At 48.0% G+C, this 6,410-nt stretch overlaps 2 long non-coding RNA genes across 2 annotated transcripts in view; both read right to left on the bottom strand.

Moving 5' to 3' along the window:
* Window positions 1–6,410, bottom strand: part of LOC118168909 — a 16,826-nt gene that overhangs the window by 4,604 nt on the left and 5,812 nt on the right. The window lies entirely within an intron of this gene.
* On the bottom strand, window positions 1,111–6,152 carry LOC118168905. Its single transcript, XR_004751853.1, has 3 exons — window positions 3,106–6,152; window positions 1,905–2,433; window positions 1,111–1,731 (listed from the first exon to the last, which is right to left on the bottom strand). It is a non-coding gene; the product is annotated as an uncharacterized LOC118168905 (long non-coding RNA).

The raw sequence follows: 6,410 nt of genomic DNA, 5'->3' as shown, positions 1-6,410 counted from the left end.
TTTTCCTTTTCCTTTTCCTTTTCCTTTCTTTTTTTCTTTCTCTTTTTCCTTTTATTTTTCTTTCTTTTTTCTTCTTCTCTCTCTGTTATAGAGGATATGCTTGGAAAATTCCTAAAAGCTCTTGTTCTCTAGAGTATTTGCAACATTGAAAGGACGCAGAGTGACATCTTTCCTGACTAGCTTCTTGCTGCCTGCATCCCTACGTGAGTCCTGCTGTGGACTCTGCAGCTGAGCTCTGACCGGCTGGCAGGACAAGGGGAAGCCCCACACCACTCTGCTCGCACAGCCCTAAGTGCAGCAGGGCTTTCAGAGGTCATGGTGATGGATTTTAGAAGCATCATTCAGTCAGCACAGTCTCAATGCTGTGATGAAAGCAAACCCAGTCATTTCTGCCAGGGTCTGTGGACCAGCTTTGACAGTGAAGCACCATCCCAGAAAAAAACAGGACAGGGAAGAAGAGCTGGAGAACGATGGTCCCCAGCTCCATGGAATGTGTATGTATGCACAAGCATGCATGCAAAAAAATAGGGTATCTCATACTAAAAGAGAGGGGCAATCTTCTCCTTTTCCCTAGCAGCCTGCTGATGTGTCCAGCCTTGCAGACCGGGCTCCTTGGCTGCCCCTCAGCATTTCACCGTGTGCCCCAGGGGGTGGGAAGGAAGCGAAGGATGCTATTTCTTTGCAAAGACCTATTCTCATTTACCATGAACAGGACCACTAACAGAAGCCAGGCCCTCCCGGGTCAGGCGGGAGGACAGCAGAGGTTCCCACCTTTCCTCCCAGCAGATGAAGTCAGTACTTGCTACGCAAACTAGACTAATAAATGTCGGGGCAGCGGGAGGTGAGTGCAATCAAGTGCAAGAGCCTGAGTTATAGCAGTAACCTGCTGAATTCCTAGGTCACAAAGTAATTTATAGAACAACCCGAGTGTCATTCAATAATTATTCAGGCAGCCCAGAGCCCAGGGGGCACAGTCTCCTGCTGGCTGTATTATTAATACCATCAACAAGCAGCAGGATATTGGTGCGAAGAAAAAAACACAACACAAGCGCGTGAACCCAAGGAACAAATGGAAACTGGTATCAATAGGATATTGTACCACTCCCTAATGAGTGAAAAATCTATCCATCTATCTGTCTTGTCCTAGCAAGTCGTTCAGCTAAATCCGAGCGTTTCCCCTTCTGACAGTGAGAATTGCTCCCAGCAGTTTGCAGCAGAAGGGAGGAAGATCAGTGTGTCGGTCGCCTCCATTTCTACCTCCCAGCCTCTGCGATAGTCCCCATGGAGACTGAGAGGGGGGGTGGGGAGGTGGTTTCCAAGTGCCCCAGAATAATTTAAATTAATATCCAGTGAACAATGTCAACCTTCTCTTTGACGTGGCGTGGGAATAAGTGATCACAACGCTCAAACTGGGTCAGCCGAAAAGGAAGGTAGTGGCCCAACCTGGGACCTGATCAGCACGGTAAGCCAGGGGCTCAACTGCTGTATCTCCATCCCTCCCTTCTCATCCTGCCCTGTTCTCCAAAACATCTCAAAACGGCAAGAAATTCCCTTTGGGAACTTGTCTTTATGGATGGAAGCAAAGAGTCCTGGGTGACTCTTCTTCATGCAGAGGAGTACATAGTTTGTTTAAATGTGGGGGCAAATCATGAGGCTTCCTCAGGGCATCTGAAGGATCAGAGATCAGCGAAGGTCTCTGGGCTGTTATCTCAGGGACAGAGGAGATTTTTCCTCAATGCTGTTCCATGGCACAGCGATAGAACCAGCTGCATGGTCCTGGGCAGCCTGCTCTGGGTGGCCCTGCTTGAGCAGGGGCTGGACCTGATGGACCCAGAGGTGCCTTCCTACCTCACCCATTGTGTGATTCTGTGAAATCTCAACATAACAACACAGCAGAAAGAAACTGGCCGTGTGGAGCTGCCCAGTAGGCAGTGCCCCAGACTGGCACACGGGTGGGCTCACTCATCCTCCAGGGGGAGAACCCTCAAAGGCACTAGACCAGAGAGCCCCAAAAGTCCAGAAGGAACGCACTGGACGCATTGGGGGCATACAGGGATAGGCTGTCCCAGAACACATGTGGTTGGGATCTCCATCTGGGAGCTGGGGGAATCAAGGATCAACCAGTGTTTTACATCCATGGAGAGCAGCCACAGCCTGAGAAGAGGCTCGGCCATACAAAATGTTTCAGTGGACACAAATGGCTCATCTTTTCATGGCCTTTTCCAACATTTGGCCAGGGCTCTATTTCAAGGATGTTTTTTTGGCTTTGCTTTTACCCTGCCAGTGCCCAATAGGCAGTGGGGCAGTTCAGAGGACTCTGATGTTCCTCTCACACTCCAGGCCTTTCATCTTATTCAGTTTAGCAATACATTGCTGGTGACATCAATACCAGTGTACACTCGCATCCCACACAGGCACCACCTCCAGAACTCGCTGTGGTGTGGTGGTTTTACTGTGCTAGGCAGCTGAACACCACAACCGCTCTCTCACTCCCCCTCCTCAGATGAGGAGGGGAAGAAGTAAAGGAAAGAACAACTCACGGGTTGAGATAAGGATAATTTAATTAAAGAGAAAAAACATTAAGGAAATATTATTATTAATAAAACAATTCAACTAAAGGGAAAAAAGGGAAAGGGGAAGGGGGAGGGGGAAAGGGAATAACAAAGCAAAACAAGTAAAGGCTGTGTGGAAGTGCAGAGGAAAGAAATTACTCTCTACTTCCCACAAATGAGCAATGCTTGACCACGTCCTTGAAGCAGGGCCTCAATGCACGTAGCCGGTGTTTGGGAGGAGGACAGACGTTTTTGCAACGAGAGCCCACCCCTCCCCTCTTCTTCCTTTTTCCACCTTTTATTGCTAAGCGTGACATTGTATGGTATGGAATATCCCTTGGGTTGGTTTAGGTCAGCTGCCCTGCTGATGTTTCTTTCTCACCTTTTTGCCCACCCCCCTGGAGGGTCAGAGAGAGTCCAGATGCTGTGCTAGCACTTCTCAGCAGCAGACACAACACTGGTGTGATCCCACTGCTGTTCTAGCTCCAAGTGCAGAGCGCAGCACTGTATGGGCTGCTGCAGGGAAAGTTAACATCCCAGCCAGACCCAGTACATGTGGTTCCATGCCTGGGCTGCTTTTCTTGCTGGTGGCACCCAGGAAGAAGGGGCAAGCCATGCGTTTTCCTGCTGCTTGCACCATCACAGCCTAAGAACATCACCAAAATACCTTGATTTTGCCTTTTGTGCTTATGCACACGTGTTGCTGCTGATATTCCCTGGATCCCACTGAAAAATAAAGCATGTTTTATCCCTATTCCCCAAGTGCCCGATACAAATGCAAATCAGCTGCGGGTGTAAATGTTGGTTTGTTTTTTTTCCTGGCTGCCCATCGGCTGGCGGGGCTTTGCTCACTTGTTTTCCTCCCGGTCCCTTCACCCTCGTGTCTGCAGGAGGGTCATCCATTCTCACACCTCTGCCTCCTCCTCCTCCAGCTGCTGCAGCTTGGTTAAAGTCCCTTTGTTTATTAACCCTTTACAAGGTTTTCTCATTCAGCAGAGAGTGCTGATGGGCTAGAAGTAAACCCACACTCACTCAAATTTCCTAAAATAATGGTCAAGTGGGCCACACCAATCCCAGCTGAGAATATTTGAGCATTTTATGTTGTTGCTTTGCTGCCTCTTTCTATGCAGTGTTCGTCTCCTGGACAAAAAAAAAACAGGAGGAGATGACAGCGGGCTGCAAGCCAGGTTTGGATGGAGGAGGGTGGCTCTGAATTTGTCTGTGGCTTTAAGTAGGGCAGTGCTACTCAGGTAATAAAATAGCTAAAGGAGGGACTCCTAAATGCCCCGAGTGGGGTTTTAAACACTGACCAGAGAGAGCAGCGGGTGCACCAAGCCCTGCAGCCAAATCTGATGTCTGGTTGCCTCGACAATTTGTGCACTGTTCCATGAAAAGTGCAAGCAGTGTGTAAATTAGGCTGCCAGGTTAAAACCCTGCCTGCCATTTCTTCTGGAGTTGGCACATTTTCTTACCTGCCCAAATTTCAGACAGATTCTTAATGCTGCTTGGCTTTTTTTTTTTTTTTTTTTTTTAAATGATTTTGAATTGTATTTAAAGCGATAGCTGAGGAGACCTACAGGTGATACCAACCACAAGGAGAAGCTACAAACAAGATCTATGCTGCAGCATCCAAACAGCTCTCCAGCAGCCCAGCATATCCTGCCTGCCCATGCCGAGCATCACCATCATGTGCGGCCATCAGCTTGGTGTCATCGCATCCTCCCACAGCTTTCACACCAACAGAGCTCTTATAAAGGCACATAACTGCAAGCACGTGGCCGGCTCCTGCTTACCAAAATGTTCCCCAAATGCGGTCAGGCCAATTGTGGGGTGAAACCCTGGCGAAGGGCTGGGAAGCGCCTGCCCCGTCCCACTGCACGGGGAAGCCTCTTCCTTCCCTGCTCGTCTCTGCCAAGAGTGTTGAGGGCATGCTCTGCTTGGGGCGTGGGGATGGCCCGAGCTGGCCATGGTGAAGGATGGACGTTAGGAGCCACCCGGAACTGATGCGTTGCCTTTTGTGCCCTTCTCCATCAGCCCAGCGCTGATGCCGAGCAGCCTGCTCTGCACTGAATGCCGCAGCTGAGCCGCGTCCTAAAAAAGACCTCAGAGTTAAAAAATTCGTGTGTTTTTTTTTTTTTTTTTTTTTTTTTCCTTTTCTTTTCATCTTCTTTCCTGCTGCTATTCAGTTAGCATGAAATAACCCTCCAAATCAATCCAGAAGAGATCATTTGAAACTGTTGCTGTTTCCCATTGCTAATTGCTGGTCTGAAATCCCATTGGAATCGCTCTGAATGCACAGCCTGATGTTCTTAAGCTAAGTGCCTACCAGGTATTTTCCCTTGCAGGCTTTTATTTCTCTGCAAAACACAATCCTGGATCCCGTTTAGCTTTTAGTGAGACAATAGCATCTCCACAGTATGTCTTGCTTCCGAAGCAGAGCCGCGTTTTGGCAGGAACCGACCGCTGCAGCTTTTCACAGGGCCAGTGGCGCGGTTTGGTGCTCATGGACCCAGAGATGAAGCAGTTAATTGCCCTACTGGGAGAGAGGAAATTTCTTGTAAAAATCCAGAATCTGGTTGAACAATGTGGCCTTTTATTTTTCAGCCTTGGAATCAAGCCTGGCTGCCCTTGTAAACAAAGAAAGGAAAGAATCAGTGAACCAACCCGACACATAAAAACTGGCCATGTCTGTCTTTGAAGTTCCCTTTATGCTGTTTGGAAAACTTAGGATTATAGAGGTTCCTTTTTTTTTTTTTTTTTTTTTTTTTTTTTTTTTTTAAGAAAAAGAGGGATGGGAGTTGAGGGAAACTTTTTTTTCCTTAAGCAGAGCAGAAGTCATTAATTAAGTATCCCATTCATCCCTGAGGCACCGGCTCATCAATCAGATTTCTTATTAGCATTCTGATGACCTGCGCGACCCCCGTCTCTGTACTGTCTGCAGGAGGACATGGAAAACCAGACCACACACCGAACACAGGGGGATTATTCGGCCCTTTTCCCTGCTCCGGGGGACCAAGCTGGAAAGAGGGATGCTGCCTGATGTTGTTGTTTTGGGTCAAGTTGATAATAAAGATAACAATAAATGGTGGCTGGAGGAGCAGCCCCAGAAAGTTGGCAGGGGAACATTGGTGGTGTCCTGGGGGGGGCTGCTGCTACATGCATGGTGCATGGTCATGGTGTGTGTAGTATATAGCCATGAGCTCCCAAAATTGTGCCAGCAGCTTTGGGCCAGTGAAATAGGCAGAATCGTAGTGTCCTCAAGGATGCAACCTTACCCAGCCCTCCAGCCTTTCTCCTCACAGGTTATTCCAGTGACAAGTAATTACCTTTTTAAAGCTCATTACACCTTTACACCACGGCTTTTGGGCAAGTTATTGCATTGAAGAACAGAGGACAGTGACCGCAGCAGGTGTTGAGGCCCACCACACTGATGAGAAAGCCAAGCTGCAGCTGCCCTGTTGTTACGTGGATTCGTGCACAGCCAGGGGTGACACTGGATGGCCACAGGGGAAACCAGGGCAGGGAGGTGGCGGTGGGACAAGTGAGCTGCGCCTGTTAAGCTCACAGAGATGTTTTGTGGAGCTGTGTGGTGGGGGTGAAGGAGATTTCGGAATGGAACTGGAGGATATTTTCTTGATGAGATATGAAATTATTTGTTTCACCATTTCCTACTTGTTCGTTTTTCTTACTCTCACTTGCTCTCTCTGTCTTTTTAAAAAGTGAAAGTATATTAATGCGTGTGGTGGATGGAAAATGTGGATAAAATTGTAAAAAGTTCCTAAAGTATTTGGGGATTTTGATGTGTCATTAAATCTATCTATCTATCTATCTATCTATCTATCTATCTATCTATCTATC

Source organism: Oxyura jamaicensis, chromosome 1, assembly GCF_011077185.1.
Source record: "Oxyura jamaicensis isolate SHBP4307 breed ruddy duck chromosome 1, BPBGC_Ojam_1.0, whole genome shotgun sequence".
NCBI lineage: Eukaryota > Metazoa > Chordata > Aves > Anseriformes > Anatidae > Oxyura > Oxyura jamaicensis.
The sequence above is the reverse complement of the archived record's forward strand: the minus strand, read 5'-3'. Positions and strand labels throughout refer to the sequence as shown.